Raw genomic sequence first — 19,461 nt, 5'->3', positions numbered from 1 at the left:
ACCCAAAGGAATAAGGAGCCAAAGGTGACTCTGCCCAGCATCCTACATGACAACAAGAGGGGTCACTCTTGCAGCTGATTCCTTCCTTTAAAAAATCTATAGCCACGCATTGGGAGCAAAATGAAGAGAAGCACACAGAGAGAGATTTTAGAATAGTAGAGCTATATGTTCTTATGTTTATTATGTCTTACAATCCCATTTGACTACAAAATCCTTGTGGACAGTTCTTAAGTTGTTCACCTACTGAACCTTAAGGGCTGTCATTAGAGCTGTGAGAAAATGAGTAGTGTTCTTACCATGGAATTCAATTAATTTTTTTTCCAGTTCAAATGTGCGCAACAGTTTGACTTGAAATTCATAGATTCATAGAATTTAAGACTAGAAGTGACCATTATGATTATCTAGTCTGAGTTCCCCAGGTAACACAAGTCATAGAAACTCACCTAGTAATTGCTGAATCAAGCATGTAATGCCTGTTTGGCCTAAAGCATATCTTTTAGAAAGACATACAGTCTTGATTTAAATACTTCACATCATGGAGAATCCATCACACTTTAAATAAATTGTTCCGATACTTACTTGTCCTAGCTGTTAATTTGTTCCTTATTACTAGTATTCTTACTCTAGTACTTTGGCTAAAGCTACCATTTTTTTGTGCTTTGTATCCCAAAACACAAATTCCCTTATACCTGGGGTGTCAAACGCACCCTGGGCTAGATCCAGACCATAAGACCTCCTCCCAGTCGGGATCTGTGGGACCAGCTGTAGCTGCAGTGAGTTTGGTGATGGTAATGGAGGTCTCAGGCTAGTGGTGAGTCACAGAATCATAGAAACATAAAGAATTAGGGCTAGAAGGGACTTCAGGAGGCTATCTAGTCCAACACCCTGCTCAAAGCAGGACCATCCCTAACTAGATCATCGCAGCCAAAGCTTTGTTCAGCTGGGTCTTAAAAACCTCCGAGATTGGAAGCTCCATAGCCTCTCTGGATAATCTGTTCCAGTGTTTTACTACCCTCCTAGTGAGAAAATTCTTCCTAATACCTAGCCTAAACTTCCCTTGCTGCAACTTGAGACCATTGCTCCTTCTTTTGTTATCTACCACCACTGACAACAGTCTCGCCTCCATCTTTTTTCAAACCCTGCTTCAGGTTGTTGAAAACTGCTATTAAATCTCCTCTCAGTCATCTCTTCTCTAGACTAAATAAGACCAGTTTCCTCAACCTTTCCTCAGAAGTCATGTCCCCCTGCCACCTCACCATTTTTGTTGCCCTCCACTGGACTCTCTCCAATTTGTCCACATCCTTTCTGTAGTGGGGGGCCCAAAACTGAACACAGTACTCCAAATGTGGCCTCACCAGTGCTGCTGAATAGAGGGAAATAATTACTTCGCTTGACCTGCTGGCAACACTCCTACCAATGCAGCCCATTATGCCACTAACCTTCTTTACAACAAGGGCACGCTGCTGGCTCATATTCCTCTTATTGTTCACTGTCACCCCAGGTCCCTTTCTGCAGAGCTGTTGCCCAGACACTCAGCCTCCAGCCTGTATTGGCGCATGGGATTGTTCCATCCTAAGTGCAGGACTTTGCACTTGTCCTTGTTGAACCTCATGAAATGTTGTTTGGCCCAATCCTCAAATTTGTCTAGGTCACTCTGAATGAATCCTAGCCCTTCCCTCCAGTATATCTACTACTTATTTCAGCTTGATGTTGTCTACAAACTGCTTGAGGGTGTACTCTTGCATCTTCCAGGTTGTTGATGAAGACATTGAACAAAAACAGCCCCAGGACCAACCCCTGGGGCACTCCACTTGATACCAGCTGCCAACTACACATCAAGCCATTGCTTACTACCCCTGAGTCCAATGCTCCAAGCAGTTTTCTATCCACCTTACAGTCCATTCAACCAGCCCATACTTCCTTAGCTTGCCTGCGAGAATGCTGTGGGAGCCCATATCAAAAGCCCTGCTAAAATCAAGGTATATTATATCCACTAGTCTCCCCACATGCACAGAGCCAGTCACCTCACCATAGAAGGCAATCAGGTTAGTCAGGCATGACTTGCCCTTGGTGAATCCATGCTGACTAGTCCATTCCTAATCACCTTCTCCTCCTGCGAGTGCTTAGAAATAGATTCCTTGAGGATCTGCTCCATGATTTTTCCAGGGACTGAAGTGAGGCTGACTGGTCTGTAGTTCCCTGGATCCTCCTTTTTCCCTTTCTTAAATATGGGCATTATGTCTGCTCTTTCCTGATCATCTGGGACCTCTCCTGATTGCCATGAGTTTTCAAAGATGATGGTCAATGGCTCTGCAATCACATCAGCCAACTCCCTCAGCACCCTCAGGTACATCCCATCTGGCCCCGTGGACTTGTACATGCCCACTTTCCTAAACAGTCCCTAACCTGCTCTTTCACCACTTTTGGCTGCTCACCTTCTCCCCAAACTGCTGCCTGGTGCAGTAGTCTGTGAGCTGACCTTGCCTGTGAAGAGTGAAGTGAAAAAGGCATTGAGTACTTCAGTCTTGTCTGCACCCTCTGTCACAAGGTTGGCTTCCCCATTCAGTAAGGGACCCACACTTCCCATGATGCACCTCTTGCTACTGACATACTTGTAGAAACCCTTATTGATATCTTTCATATCCCTTGCTAGCTGCAATTCCAATTGCACTTTGGCCTTCCTGACTTAATCCCTGCATGCCTGGGCTATACTGTTATACTCCTCCCTAGTTCTTTGTCCAAATTTCCACTTTTCATAAGCTTCCTTTTTATGATTTAGCTTACTGAAGAGTTCCCTACTAAGTCAAGTTTGTCTTCTGCCATACTTGCTAGTCTTCCTGAGCATCAGGATGGCTTGTCCCTGCACTGTCAGTAAAGCTTCTTTAAAGCACAGCCAGCTCTCCTGCACTCCTCTCCCCATCAGACTGGCTTCCCAGGGATCCTGCCAATGAATTCTCCAGGTAGCTCATGGAGTGAGTCAAAGTCTGCTTCTCTGAAATCCAGGGTCCTTACTCTGCTGCTCTCCATCCTTTCTTTCCTCGGGATCCGAAATTCAATCACCTCATGGTCACTGCTGCCCAAGTTGCCATCTACTACTGTTTGTGAGCAGCAGGTCAAGAAGAGCACAGCCCCTAGTTGGCCACTCCAGCACTGCACTAGGAAGTTGTCTCCACCACTCTCCAAAAACTTCTTGGATTGCCTGTGCACTGCTCTATTATCCTCCCAGCAGATGTTAGGGTGACTGAACTCCACCATTAGAACCAGGGCTTGAGATCAGGAAACCTCCACTAGATGTCTGAATAGCACACACCCACCATAAGATCTCCCTTGTTGCTCTCCCCTTTGACCCTAACACATAGACTTTTGACAGGCCTATCTCCAGGTTCATACTGGAGCGATCATATAGCTCTTTTACATGAAGTGTCACTCCTCCTCTTCTCTGATCTGGCTCCCCTGCCTGTCCTTCCTGAACTGTTTATTCCCATCCATGACAGTACTCCAGTCATGTGAGCTATCCCACCAAATCTCTGTTATTCTGTGATGAAGAAGCCTTCTTGTGGCCAGTGACCAAACTGGCCACCCCTTTGTCTAGGGCAGTCTGCCCTGTCTCACCTGCCACAATTTGTTGGGATATACTAGATCTAATAAGCAGGAAGCTGCCCATTTAATACCCTATAACAAGGTGTTTACACACAGCTCCGACCTCCCCGTACCATGTCCCATGCATTGCAGATGGCATCCAAAATTGTAGTAGCTCTGACCTAAAGCCAGACCAAACTCTGCCCCTTGCTAGCCCTTTCACAGTCTACTCATGTATGCCACCCCCTCTCACAGGGCCTCACTCACTCTGCCCTCTCACAGGGTCTCTTTCACTGGGACACTCTCAACCTGCCCTACTCCTTTGAGCAGCATTACTTGCTTACTTAGACTCCAGGTGATCCCCCCACAGCCCTTAGGGTGCCCCATATAGCCTACTCTGTGGGTGATGGCCTTTATGCCTACCACTAGGCTGACATTAGCCACTAGTCTCTCTCTGGGCACTTGGCTCTTACTAAAACTCGAACCCCCTCACTGGAGCCACTCTCTGCCCCCTCATTGGGGCTTGGGGTCTTATACCTCCAGGGACTCAGATGCCTCTCCTTAGGTGTGCCTGGCCCCACTGTCTGTTCTAGAACCACTTGATAGTTGGGCTGTAGATAGTTATAAGCCACCCCTATGTACCTTTCACTGGGGAGGCAACTGGCCTGGCATTTCTGGGGAGCTACCCCACCACAGGTAGCCCCACCAAGCCATCCTTCTCCAGCAGGGTGCAATTTCAAGTCATACCCAGGACCGGGAGCTTCCTACCATCCCCATAACTCCTGCCCTTACCTCCAAGGATGTTCCAAGCAGCAGGTCATCCAGATTTGTCCTTTCAGCTGTCATCAGCAGACTGCTGGTCAGCCCTGAGGAGCTGAGCTAAAATGGGATCTTCTCAGCCCTCTCAGACCTCACAGGATCATGTGATCACCTCATTAGGCATAACCTGCACCTGCCAGTTACCCTGCTGCCACTCAGAGCCCTTAAAGTGACAGGCACAAAAGGTGTTCTGTCACATATTCCAATCACATCATAGTTCCTTGACTGTCCAAGGACTTCCAATCTTCCTGCTTGTTTCCCAGGCTCCATGCATTCATGTACAGGCACCTAGTCAACTGCACTGATTTCTCAGAAAAAATGAGAACATCTCTTCTGTTGCCACCTCCTGCTTGTTCTTCTTCCAGGTCACCCACTTCCTCGCTTACCTCAGGTCTTTGGTTTCTATCCCCCAGCAAACTTAGTTTGAAGCCCTCCTCACTAGGTTAGCAAGTCTGTCTGTGAAGATGCTCTTCTCTCTCTTTGTCAGGTGGATCCCATCTCTTCCCAGCAGTCCTTCTTCTTGGAACATGGTCAAAGAAACCAAAGCCCTGCTGGTGACACTACCTATGTAGCCAGGTATTGAACTTCAGAATGTACCTGCTTCTGCCTGGACTCTTTCACTTGACCAGAAGGATTGAAAAGAACACAACCTGAGCTCCAGTCCTTTTCACCCTTGCACCCAGAGCCCTGTAGTAACTTTTGATCCACTGGCAGTATCACTGGTGTCTACATAGATGAGCAGCATGGGATAGTAGTCAGAACTTCAGGTGAGTCTCGGTAATCACTCTGAGACATCTCAGATCTGGGTTCCGGGCAAGCAGCAGGCTTCCCGAGACAACAGGTCAGGTCAACAGATAGCTCTCACCATCCCTTGCAGAAGGGAGTGAGGATTGGGAGTTGGTGGCAATGCAGATCTGGAGACATCAGTGCCCTACAACTGTACCTTCATTAGGAAGATAAGAGAAGGTCTGTGGTATACATTGACTCCTCTAAAGGATCCAAGCCACACCCACAACATTGACTGTGGAGCTGCCTAATTAGCTCTGTAGTAAGGTCTTTGTGTCTACACATGCAGCCCTATTAGGTCACAGTAAATTAATTAACTCTGCTTTAGAGTTCTTGCAGAGTTCTGTTGCAGAGTTCTTTACTGCTCAGCAATGCATCTGTAGATGCTGATGGGGCTGGCTGGGGCATAAGGGTGCTTCAGTGCAAGAGTTGCCTTCCAGCTAGCTCCTCAATGGAGCACCCTTGTGCCCCATGTAGCCCCTCTTTAGCACATTGAGCTGGGTCAGAGCAGCCCCAGGCTAGCAGGATGACCCCAGGGCTCCTCCAACCTGCCTTCACATGCTGCAGTCCCAGGCACACATTTAAACACAGTGCCTGGGAGCAATAAACTCTGGTGCAATATGTGCTGGAGTTTATTGGTTTGTATTTATTGCACATGTAAATATACCCTCTGACCAGATCTAACTAAAACCAGGCCTAGTATGGTCTAGCCCTAATGTGAGACTCCACTAAGTTTTCTTAATAGTTATAAAAGTTCAGTAAACCTCAAGCCAACCTCACAGAAATATGCCTTCATGCTGAAACTGAAAATCAGATGAGTTTAATCTGTTTTCATTGCCAATGTTTTATATAGCCTTGTGCAGTAAATAATCTGTTGTGGCTGCTCATGGACTTACTCAAGAAAAATTCCCACAAATCAAGTTAAAAATTTGCCCTTAAAAATTTATCAGTTTACACTGAATTATTTAGTTGGTCAGTCATTTTGATTGGTAAAACTGTTAATCATTCAATCAATAAAAACCATCTCATGCTTTAGGTACCCTTACAACGCCTGAAATGTTCTTTCCCATCTAAACTGTTCATAGATATCATATGCTGACATTTTAGAATGGAAAAAAAACAAACTAGATTTATAGAGTGTCCTCCACTGTATTCCAAAGTGATGAGTTAAACACTAGAGGCCTTATTCTGTTCTTATTTTACTGCTGTGTAGATTGGGAATAGCAGGACATTTTGTCAGGTACACTGAGATCAAAATTAGGCCTTCAGACTGCAATGTGACTATGCAAGCAAAACTCAGTAGTCATTGTATACTCAACAATAGTTCAGACATTAGGCATTGACACTGGACACTGCTTTTATTAAGAGAAGGCATGTTAGCCAGGATTATGGTGCTCTCACCAATCCATTTAGAAAAGAGCAACTGGATCTCTCTCCATAACCTAGGAAAGCATTAGGGAAACTAGGGTATATCCTCATTATATCTGGAGTACTGTGGTCAGTTTTGCCCCCCTCCCCCCAACTACAGAAAGGATGTGGACAAATTGGAGTGAGTCCAGTGGAGAGCAATGAAAATGGTGAAGGGGCTGGGGCATATGATTTATGAGGAGAGGCTGAGTGAACTGGGCTTATTTAGTCTAGAGAAGGGAAGACTGAGAGGGGATTTAATAGCAACCTTCAACGACCTGAAGCGGTGTTTGAAAGAGGATGGAGCTAGACTGCTCTCAGTGGTGGCAGATGACAGAACAAGAATCAATAGTCTCAAGCTGCAGCAAGGGAAGTTTAGGGTAGCTATTAGGAAGATGTTGATTAACATCAGAAAGAGACAGTTGAAGTTTCTTGGGCACATTAGGAGGAAAGAGAAAATTATAGTAATAGCTAAAAAGATTAAAGAAAGGAAAGATCATGGAAGATGAAGTTAACTTATGCTCAGGCATGAGGGGGAAGCAAAAGGGCCCAAGTTCAGTACATGGGGTCCAATCTGGTCTATGGACTGGATCCACAGCATTCATCTGGCCTATGGGGCCAAAATGGTGAGCATCACTGTATCACAGGACTGTTACAGGTCACTCAAGAGTGTCCCTTTTTGATCTATATATGTGTGGTAGGCTTCTCTTCAGGGACTTTCCTGCCACATCTTGATAGGAGAAAACAAATGAATATATCACAAAGGGAAGGCTACTGGTCCATGCACTATAACCTGTGTCCAATTTGGTGGCCATTGTTGCAGAGCTCCACCTCTCCTCATACCCCATCCATGCCCAACCAGTGTTAGTCTAAGGATTCTTAGCCATTGGACAACAGAGAAACTTCACCCAACTCAATTCTCCAGTGGATTTGTTCTGCTGCCAACCTTCTCATTAACTATTATCAGATATGCAGTCTCTTTTCAGGTTGTCTATTCACCTGTATCCGTGCATATTCCTTTCCTATAGTTCCACCAAATAATGGTCTCTGGAAGGGACTTCCACCACTCCACCACATAACAGAGTTCAGGAGGGGCTCTCTTGTTATTCTGTTTCCCACCCTGCCACTTCCAATAGCCATTAAATTCATGAGGGTTCACCATGACTCTCTCTGTGATTCCGTGGTGACAGAAGCCATTTGCTGTCACCCAGTGTCGAATCAGTCCTTTACGGTCTATATCTCCATGTAAACCATAACAGCTTCAGAGTGTTGCTACTCTGCCCCCTTCCTGAGGGAGAGTGGGGTCTAATCTTCTAAATGTTCCTCCTTTTCTAGGTCCTTCCAATTCAAGTGGCCACTCAATATTGTTCACCTTCCCTCTTCGGCAGTTCTGGGTGCTCTTCAGGTGGACTGCCATTTGATGACACCATCTGTCTATGCCATATTCTGTCCTCTTATTTCAGATAAGTATTTTTGCATTTTTTCCCCAAAACAGGGGGCAATAATGGCCTCCTTGTTACCCACTGGTTTAGACAGAGATATTCCTGCCTAATGAAGGGAGGTAGACTATCTGACTTCTGTTTTAGCCTTATTTATTAGTTTTTTCTGAACATTTTGAGGTACTTTTCCAGGTTTCTGATAGGTTTCTTCAGTTTAATCTGTTTTGCCTCCAAGACTACCTTTGAAAAAGTTAGATCTGGAATTATTGAAGTTGGGGACCTATAGATCAGGCTCCTCAATCCATATTCAGTACTCCATTAATAAATAGCCTAATTGTGAACAGTACTGAAAAGAGTTGTCATTGACTTGCAAATTTTCTACAAGCTCAGGTCACTAGTAGCAGAGGTACTGCCAGACCAGGGACCAAAGGCAAAAGGAGTACATGAAGAGTGGCCATTCTTTAAGGACACAATCCTTGAAGGCCAAAGGAAGTCCACATGAAGGGAAAGTAGCAAAGGGCTGGGAAGTCCCCTTGGCTAAACTGGGAAATCATGGTCCTCTTAAGAAAGAAGGAAGAGGCATAAAAACAATGGAAACTTGGGGCATGCCCCAGGGAGGACTATACAACAATAGCCCACATTTCTAGGGAACAGATTAGAAGGTCTAAGGCAGCTACAATCTCATAGGGAAAACGGAGACCTGGTGGGACTCCACCCATGACTGGACCACAGGTATAGATGGCTATACCTTTTACAGGAGAGATCAAGTAAATAAAAGGGGCAGAGGTGTAGCTCTCTATGTTAAGGAAAGCTACATGTCCCTCCAAGCTGATGTTGGCAACCACAGTGGACAACTGGAGTGTTAAAATCCATGGGGAACATGGCACAGGGGGCACAATGGTGGGAGTCTATTACAGACCTCCCACCCAAAGTCCTGAACTTGACCAGGAGTTCACCCAGGAACTGGCTGAGGCTGCATGCTCCAGGACCATGGTTGTCATAAGTGACTTCAACTACCCAGACATCTCATGGGAAGATCACTCAGTGAAATCCGAGCAGTCACAAAGCTTTCAATTGTGCGTGGATGACCTCTACCTGACTCAAGAAGTCTATGGGCCAACGAGAGGTAAAGCACTGTTCAACCTGGTACTGGCTACGGGATGACATAATCAGTGACCTAGTGATCGATGAGAAGCTGGGTGATAGTGACCATGAGCTGATCACCTTCACCATCCACCATAAATCTGGCAAGTCAGTCAGCAACACTGAAGTCCTTGACTTCAGGAAAGCTGACTTTGACAAGCTCAGGAGGCTTGTCAGTGAGGCCCTAAGGGACCACGACCCCAGGGGGAGGGGAGTTCAGGAAGAGTGGTTGCTCCTCAAGGGAACGATCCTCAATGCACAAGCTAAATCTATTCCATCTCGGAGGAAAGGCAGCAAGAAGGCACAGCAGCCCCCCTGGCCCTCCAAGCATCTAGCAGACCTCCTAATGCTAAAAAGAAAGGCCTACAAAGGATGGAGGATGGGATTCACCTCCAAGCAGGAATATTTTGCACTCATCCGGTCCTGCAGGGAGAAAACCAAGAAAGCCCAGGCTGCAACTGAACTCCAACTAGCTTTGAGTATGAAGGACAATAAAAAGTCCTTTTTCAGATATGTGGGGAGCCGGAGGAAAAGCAAGGGCAACATTGGACCCCTGCTGAGCCAGGTGGGACAACTGACACCCAGGAAAAAACCAACCTATTAAATGGGTACTCTGCGTTGGTCTTTCATCAGTCCCATGGAATGCCCATGCCCCCACTAGGGGACAGGGAGGTCCAGGTGAGGGAGATCCCCTACCCTCCATCAATGCCGACCTCGTGAAGGAACACCTTGAGAAGCTGGATACCTTCAAGTCAGCTGGCCCTAACAATCGACACCCCGGGGTACTCAAGGAGCTAGCGAGCACCATCACCCAGTCTCTGGCACAGATCCTTTAAAACTCCTGGTGCCCTGGTGTAGTGCCCAAGGACTGGAAGAAGGCCACTGTGGTGCCGATCTTCAAGAAAGGGAGGAAAGTGGATCTGGCAAACTATAGGCACTTCAGCCTGACTTCTATCCCAGGGAAGGTCTTAGAAAAGTTTATTAAAGAGGCCATCCTTAATGGACTGGCCCATGCCAACATCCTGAGGGATAGCCAGCACAGGTTTGTTGCAGGTAGGTCTTGCTTGACCAATCTCGTTTCCTTCTAGGACCAGGTGACCTATCACCTGAACAAGAGAGAAGAGATAGATGTTGTATATCTTGACTTCAAAAAACCCTTTGATCTGGTATCCCATGACCACCTCTTGGCGAAACTGGCTAGGTGTGGCCTTGGATCCACCACGATCCACTGGCTGGGAAATTGGCCCTGTGGTCAGCCCCAGAGGGTAGTAATTGATGGAAGTCAATCATCATGGTACGCTGTGACCAGTGGGGTCCCCCAAGGCACCCTGCACACCCCTATATGCTTGGCAGCGCTACGTTGGCTAGCTCTATGGAAGAAAGAGACTTGGGGATCATCACTGAACACAAGATGAACATGAGCCTGCAATGCGATGCTGCGGCTAGTAAAGCGACCAAAACGCTGGCTTGCATTCATATATGCTTCTCAAGCAAATCCCAGTACGTCATTCTCCCCTTGTACTCGGCCTTGGTGACGCCACAGCTGGAGTATTGTGCCCAGTTTTAGGCTCCACAATTCAAAAACGATGTGGAGAAGCTTGAGAGAGTCCAGAGAAGAGCCATGCACATCATCAGAGGCCAGGAAACAGACAACAACAGGCTGAGAGCCATGGGGCTCTCTTTAGCTTGGAAAAGCGCAGGCTCAGGGGTGATCTGATGGCCACCTATAGGTTTATCAGGGGTGACCACCAGTACCTGGGGGAACGTTTGTTCACCAGAGCACCCCAAGGGATGATGAGGTCGAATGGTTATAAACTCCAACAAGGCCATTTCAGGCTTGACATCAGGAAGAATTTCTTTACTGTCTAATCCCCCAAGGTCTGGAACAGCCTGCCGTTGGAGGTGCTTCAAGCACCTACATTGAATACCTTCAAGAGCAAATTGGATCCTTATCTTGCTGGGATTCTATGAGCCCAGCTGACTTCCTGCCCTTTGGGCAGGGGGCTGAACTTGATGATCTTCCAAGGTCACTTCCAGCCCTAATGTCTATGAAATCTATGAAAATGTTAACAGTTCCACCTGGGGATAAACAATCCCCTGCACACCTACAGGCTTGGCAATGCCAATCTAACCAGCACTATGGATGAAAGAGACTTGGGGGTAATAACTGACCACAGTATGAACATGAGCTGGCAGTGAGATGCTATATCCAGCCGGACAAACAATACTCTGGTGTGCATCAATCAATGCATCTCCAGCAAAACTAAGGAAGTGATTCTTCTGCTCTGCTTGGCATTGGTGATACCACAGCTGGAGTACTACATCCATTGCAGCACTTCAATAAGGACATAGAAAAGCTCAAGAGAGTCCAGAGAACGGCCACCCACCCATAGGATAAGAAACTTGCACGGCAAGCCATACAAGGTAAGGCTGAGGGACCTGGGACTCTTCAGCCTGAAAAAGAGAAGGCTGAGAGGGGACTTGGTAGCAGGTTACCGCTACATCAGGGGCAGACATCAAAGCCTCAGTGAACAACTATTCAGCAGGGCACCCTTAGGGGAAACCAGGAGCAATGGTCACAAACTCCTGGAAAGCCATTTTAGGCTTAACTTCAAGAAAACCTTCTTTACAGTCAGGGTGTCCATACTGTGGAATAAGCTCCCTCCAGAGGAGGTGCAATTGCCTACCCTGGAGATCTTCAAGAGGAGACTGGACGGTCACCTTGCTGCGGTCACTTGACCCCAATTGTCTTTCCCGCTTGGTGCAGGAGTTCAAGGTCCCTTCCAGTCTACATTCTATGAATCTTATGACTCAAGTATATTTCTAGTCTCCCCAAATCAGAAGATGCAAAGGCTGGTCATAAAAACCAACACACCCTTGAACTTGTGCCTTCAAAATTAAGGTCTTTGATTTTTCCACTGAATGAATGCATCCAGCCCATGATTAATCCCCTGAATCAGATAGATTGTTATGAATGCCTTAGTGATTTTTTTAGTAAACCTTGCCTTATTTCAGCATGGAGCATAGTAGTCCTTTAACACTATGAAGTTCTATTTTGGAACAGAAACATCTCACCAGTGGGGACAGTAATGAATGCAATACCAGCTGAGTAATACCAACACCTACTTTGTACTTTCAGGAAAACACAATCTAAAAACTAACTCTTCTGTTACATGATGCTTGTAAAATGTTCTTTCGTGTAACAAGAAATTCCTTCATTTACTACACCCAGATACTTCAGCCAAACACATGGTTTCCTGATTTGTATAAAATTCTGCTTGAACCAACCAATTAAATCAAGATGAAAGAAATAAAAGAGTTAATGAACTTTAGTTTCAAACAGTTTATTCTCTATGTGAACTTTTAAGAAAGTGTAAGCTGCATTTTTGGTGTCTTCTCACAATGAGAAGATTTTTCACTTTGGGAAAGGCATTAAACTGGTTACAACAGGTCATCCCAGAGGGATTATCTTTTTTCCAGGTTCTGTGTAGCCTGCTTTGTTAGTTTACCTTTTCATACTAACGTACTGTGAAGCTAAGACTGGCTAAGATCTCTTAATTATTCATTTTCTATTCCCCATGTTGACTTATTGTAACCTGCTTATTCGTCCAGCGCCCTGTCTGCTCAGAGAAGCTTGGTCTGATTGACTTTTTGTAAGGATAACTTTTGTTCCTTCTTTTATTCCAGAGGCATTTGGAGGTGGCTTGAGTGAAGTTGAAAAAGTTCAGATATTTAACTGTTTGTCTTCTATACCTTTTGAAAATGTGCTGTGCACTCAAAGAAAACAGTCTGCGGTAATCATGTCAAGTCTAAAAAAGGGAAGGAATATTCGTCTCACAAAAGGGAGCTTTGAAAAGAACCTTTTACTCAGTGCATAAATTGTTGAAGGGATAGTATCCATTAACAATAGGTCTGTTACTAATGAAAAAGATTATGTATATAGATTCCAAGGTTTGTTTTGTCATTGTTTTGACAGACTGGAAAGTCTTTAAGTGCTTTTCCAATATTCTCAAGTATTGAGTGAAACCAATGTTCATTAACTAGCTTTTGGCTTTCCAGTTTGTTTTCAACTTAATTAATACGCTTAGGCAGTTGGAGTTTACATTTAAATGAAAATGTGTTGAAAGGGTAGCCAGTAGAACATCACCTAGTTATTCCCAATGTGTAAAATACATGTTAGAGAATGGACAGTGCTTCTGGAAAAATCCAAGCAAAAGATTAGTGCACCTAAACTTCAATTAGTCTATGTGACACATTGAACAAGTCTGTTGAAAGACTTACAGTGATGACAGTTAACATAAACAAGAGTTTCTCTGAAATTTCATCTTGATTAGCCATTTCATTACTCTAATGCTTTTCATCCTGTAGTTAATTAGGTTTGGCTGGTCACAGAAATAACCTGAAAAATATTTTGTACTGTATTGATGTCTCCTCAAAGCCAGTACAGGACTACAATTTGCCAAAAGGCTTCTCAGATCTCTCTCCCAAGGTCAATAAGCTTCCATGGAAAGGGATTATGCATTACAAGTAGTACTGAATGACAAAATGAAATTGCCATACACCATACATGGTACAGCATGTTTGAAACTAATCTTCATGGAAAAGAAATCAGAACCTGTGCATGATAATGACATACAAGCTTACGCGGATGTTTATCCATGAAAGTATTCTCAGTCTTTTAGCAACAGAAGGGAAGAAATATGAACGTGACACCAACTACACACTGACCAAACTGAGAAAAGAAGACAGGGCAGTATGCGACTTTCACGCTTTCTTTACCTGGGCTGTTATATTTTGGAATTTTAACCTACTGTTTTTCAACCTGGGTTCATGAAGAATTCATCTGATAAATCTAAACATAAAAAGAATTTGAGGGAGAAAATATGGGTTAAGAGAATCACCTTCAGGATAAAAAACACTTGGACCAAAAAAAGATTAAAATTGCCTACCACCAGTTATGACATCATCTTGTGAGAGGGTTGTTTATAATAATAATAATAATAAGTATTATTATAAGTAGTACTGAATGACAAAATGAAATTGCCATACACCATACATGGTACAGCATGATGGGAAAGAAATCTAAACCTGTGCATGATAATGACATACTGACATAATGACAATGATGATGTAATGACAAGTATTATTATTATTAATAATAATCTTCTAAAAGCAATCTTAAAACCAAGAATTGACAGGCCTGATCATTTCTTCATTGTTCTGATCAAACCCTCATGTTTGATAATTCCAATAATGATTTTGCATATTCTGATATAAAAATTGATGGAATACATGGCAGAACTATGGACAACTGATCTGCACAATACATATCTATTCATATGAACCAGAACAAACATTTCATATATGAAAATTAAATTATCAGAACCATCATTTGTTAAAATAATAGAATAAAATAACCTTGACAATCTGTTTTTGATTATTAAGTAAAGAGTTCAGTTCACATTTGCTGTTAATAGAAATGGAAGAATATGATACTCTTTTAATAGAGGAGATTATATCTTAGCTATTTTATTTTCTCTTTCTTTTTATTTACATTTTCCAGGGGCTGAATGACATGGTGTTGAGTGGTGAAAGCACAAGGTTTGGTCATGACATTTTTGCTGCCTCAGTTGATTCCATTAATCTTTGAACAGTAGCGCAGGTGGCTGTGAGGGTATACCCTCCAGCCCGTGTGCTCATTAGGCTTTTCATGCAAGTGCAGAAGAGGCAGCCTTGGAACACAATAAACTGTTCCTGCTTATCCTCTTGAAATTGCTTCCTTTGTGAGGCGATTTTATTGTTATGACTCAGCTGCTGTGGCAGATGATGAAGTCCATAGGAATGCAAGCATATAATAAGAGTTCAAAGGAAGGATCAGGAAATTGGGGTGCCTCAATTTTTGGGTGCTCAACTGAAGATGGCATGAAAGGAGACACAGTTTCATTAGGCACATTATTCCCACTGATATAATCACTAAAACAGTTTTTCAACTCAGAGAGATACATAGCAAGTTGCAAAGTACCCCTGCATATAGAACTATGCACACACATAAATACAACTATTTGATGAGTTTGACAAGAAAGAAATTGAATACCAATCTACCCACTGAACCACAAATATAAAGAAGCTTGTATTTTTCTTTTCTAGATAAGAAAGGAATCCAGTATTTCAAAATTCAAAGTTCATATTGGAAGTGAATATAATGGTTCATACTAGAAAAAATGAATGCAAAACAGATTACAGTATTTTAAAATTCCAAATACTTATCTCCTTCTTTCCCTAGCCTCCTATTTCTCTTTCTTTCTAACTTCCTGATGTCCTCTTAACTTTCCCCCGCAACAGTCCAGAGAAGATAACCAGGTCTTCTCCTTAATAAAGGTTAGATCATCCAATTAGGGAAAAGAACTCAACATTTTCTTGGTTATTCAGATTCAGAGATGATTGCAAGGACCTTTTAGATATAGTGGGACCAGACCATCATAAGCCCATTGAAAATTGGATAGAGGCCACCAAACTCATTTCATAAAGGTTACCAACCTCACTAATATTCAAATATTTCTAATTTAATCTAAATGTGAACAACTTTTCTGAAGATAAAAGGAATTGTGCATTGTGAGCTATCCAGTCCTCCTAAATGTCTACTTTATTACTACTATAATGAAAGTTCTTTCTGGTTCATAACCATTCATAAAAACTCTGATTTTTCTAGCGAAATATATGTTTTCTCTCCTTACTACAGAGCACATTCTATAAAAATATTGTCAATAGGCTCTATAAGCTGAGTAAATAAGAATATATTCTTTATCTCTCCGATTTTAACAGCCAAAAACTAATTCTACTCACTGTTTATAGGGCTTAAGAAATTTGCCAGACATAGACTTCTAGGAGGAAGCCAGAATTTCTGAAACATGCATGAGTAACTCCAACACCACTCTTCTAGTTAGACTACTTATCTGAGGAAGCAATACCCACAGAATATAGGGTTACAGAACTGGGCCCTAAGCCTAGTAGGAAGCAGTCCCCTTATTTTCCTGACTACTGCTGTACTAGCTGAGCTCAGGGGCAGTGCTCTGGTGAAAATTCAAGCTTCTGAAAAGGAAGTATTGCAATTATCATGAGGGCTAGGGACAGATGTTATACACAAACCAGTTTAAACCTGTAACAGAACAGAAGCTCAGTGCACATAAACCAGTTTCAAAATGGCTGGAACTGGTTTAAAATAAACCTGATTGAATGTAGTATCAGACTTAACCAATCTGGGTCAAACCAGTTTATAAAACTTCTGACCCAGACCCCTTCCTGGTTCAAGTTAAATCACAGTCCCCCAGTATCCCAGCATGCTTTCCATCCCTCAGCTGGGCTGTTCTGTCTGCTTCAGAGAGCAGGGCTGGCCCCGCCCCTCTGCTCCCCAGCTGGAGCATTGAGAGCTGGCTAACAGGGGGTGGGGGAGCAAGCCCAATTAGGGGTGCAGCCCAGTCTTCAGCGGGGGAGGCAAGAGGGACTGCCCCGCCAGGCAAACCCAAGCTGGGGGTCTGGGGCCAGGGAAGGGGGTTAAGCACCCCTTCCCAGGCTTAAACTTACTGCTGGCTGCAACTGTGGACTACAAATCCCAGAGGCACCTGGAAGCAGGAAGAGGAGTGAACAACCCTTCAGAGTCCTGCTGCTGTAATTCTGGATTGGAAATCCCAGAGACCTTGGGGGCAGCTGGAAGTGGAAGTGAACACATATCCAGAGAGCTGTGCTCTAGCGCCCCCTGGCTTCTGGCCTGAGCCTCTGCAGGCATGTGGCTGCATTTCCTGAATCGAAGTTAAATGTCTAAGCACTTCTGTTTCAATTTAATCTGTGCAGTTTAGCCTAACCTGCAAAGACTGAATCAATTCAGCCTCAGGCTTTTTGACTGTACTTAGCCCAGAAGCCTGAACCTTTTTTGAAAGCAGTATTGCTCAACGTTTTGAGGCTCAAGGCACCCCTCCCTAGACTGAAGGCACTCTATAGAAAATACCAATTCTTTTTGACTTTAGAAAAATAGTACAACAATTTTTCTGTTGTAGAGAGCTCAAAAAGACCACAGTGGGTCAGAATGTTTTAACCACTATTGATTCTTATTTGAAATCAATGGGTTCATCTTATGAATCATGTTTATACACCTAACAGTGCTAATATTGCACCCCTGAAGGGATCTCAAAGCACCCCAAGGTGCTGCAGCTACCTTATTGAGAATCAGTGGTCTAGGAACTCTATGTAATGCCTCAGGTTTGATGAAAAAATATCTCATCAGTTGTCCCCTTCCACTTGCACTACTTTCTTAGCTGGCTGGAAGGAGGATGGATTTTCTGTTGCCCCTTTTCTGTTCATTCCTGAACTGGAAGTAGTGTAGGTGGCTTAACGCAGTGATGTTTACGTGCCCATAAGCTCTTCTGAGAGACCCTAGGACTGTACTGGAGCAGTATAGACATGCCTTAAGGATATGCTTTTCTCTGAGGACAGCACAACTATGCACTCAGAACAGACTGCAAGGTACTAAAAGCCTCAGATACAGATGCGGGGTAGGAGGGAGGAAGCTAGTGAAATTTTCAACAGTGTCTTGGCACTTATATCCCAAGTTCCTTTGCCAAAGGGTTTACATTCTTAGTAGTCTTGAGATGGGAACTGTGTTAAGTGGTTTAACGACTTAAATGCAGAGTTAGAAGTAAGCACAAACCTCCCTAGATCCATTTTTGTTATGTTTTCAGTCATTTTATCCTATTTTCTAGCTGGTGGTGATGATGATGATTTTGCAATCAAACACAGCATTAGTGTTATTTCCCCATCTGTTTGGTATTATTTGTTCAGTACACTAAAAAAATATTATGGTGATTAATGTTAGCACAGGAGCTGAGACTGAAACCTGAGTGCAGCTGTCAAGGAAGTGTTGTTGGCTGTAGCCACATTGGTCTAAGGACATAGGCAGACAAGGTTCTTTGGGTAAAAGTGATATCTTTTATTAGACCAACAAAATAGTTGGAAAAATTGCTATTAAGGAATGACTTCAAGCACATTTTCATTGCTGCGGCCACTTTCTTCACAGTATTCTTATATCAATATGCGATTACTACATCCTCTGCAAATCTCTCTAGTAAAAAGCCAAAAGCATAGTTTCTGAAACAGCTAACTTCAGGATCCATACAAAGTGTCTGCTTAAGCTAGCAGTGATTTTAGGAATAGTCCTAGAATTAAGTGAACACCTCGTCAGCCCTTTTCTGTAGTTAAGAGAATAAACTGGATAACATTTACAAGAAGATGCTCAGTGCTTCTAGAAACCAAATGACAAGGGAGCCATCTTTATTTCATTCCAGGTTTGCTTTCTGATTTAATGTAGTAATGTTCAATCATTTCTCAAACACAGTGACTCCCATGGCCATCTCCTCAGAAACCTTTTGTATAGGAATGGGGCAAAGTTTTCTCTTGTCTTCCTGCCAAGTCTCTAGTTTCAGAGACATGGCTTTTAGGATTTCCCATAAAAAGCTGAAAGAGCAGCAAAAATACACTTTACCACAACAATTACTGTGTAAAATAGACCCTCCTACACTGTCTGTCACAGAACTTCCTGATTTTACTTTTCAGCTTTGCCCCTTGATAAAACTGCATTAAGGTTACTACCTAGCTTAAATTAGTGTTGTTATTATTTATTATTTGTACTATGGTAGTGCCTGAGGGTCTCAGTCGGTGGTTGAGGCCCTGTTGTGCTAAGCAGTGCATATACATAAAATATAAAGACAGTCCTTGACCCAAGGCACTTATCAACCACAGACAGCTGATAACATACATTTTTCCCCTTACAGTGAGATACACTGCTTGATGTTGCCATGTCTGTGCTGTATCTTTAATTAAACATGGAAAAACAGCTGTAATAATATTGTGTCTGCTTTCACTCTGCACACAACCAATTAAGTCCCGGTTACAGTTCTCACAATTTAGTATGTTCTCACCATTGGAGATGACACTGCAGAAATTGTGTCACACTGTTTCCTAACATATTCAAGAAAAGAGAGCGTTATTTGACTCCCATAGTAGTTCTGCCTGATAGGATTAGGCTCAGAAAGAATAAGAACCTTTAACTCTGAGCTCCCTGTCCTTTACAGAACACAAGTCTTACCTGTAAGGCTTTTTCACCGCTTTGTAGTGGAGCTGGATTCTGATCCTCTCATTCATGCTGAGTAGCATTCTACTCCTCAAGTACTCCCATTCTAAGAATATCAGTATCTGGCCCTTGGGTCTTGTTTCATTTGGGAGACAAGAAAGATATAAG

The sequence above is a fragment of the Crocodylus siamensis genome, chromosome 3 (assembly GCF_052110815.1).
Source record: "Crocodylus siamensis isolate JL-2025a chromosome 3, ASM5211081v1, whole genome shotgun sequence".
Taxonomy (NCBI): Eukaryota; Metazoa; Chordata; order Crocodylia; family Crocodylidae; genus Crocodylus; species Crocodylus siamensis.
The sequence above is the reverse complement of the archived record's forward strand: the minus strand, read 5'-3'. Positions refer to the sequence as shown.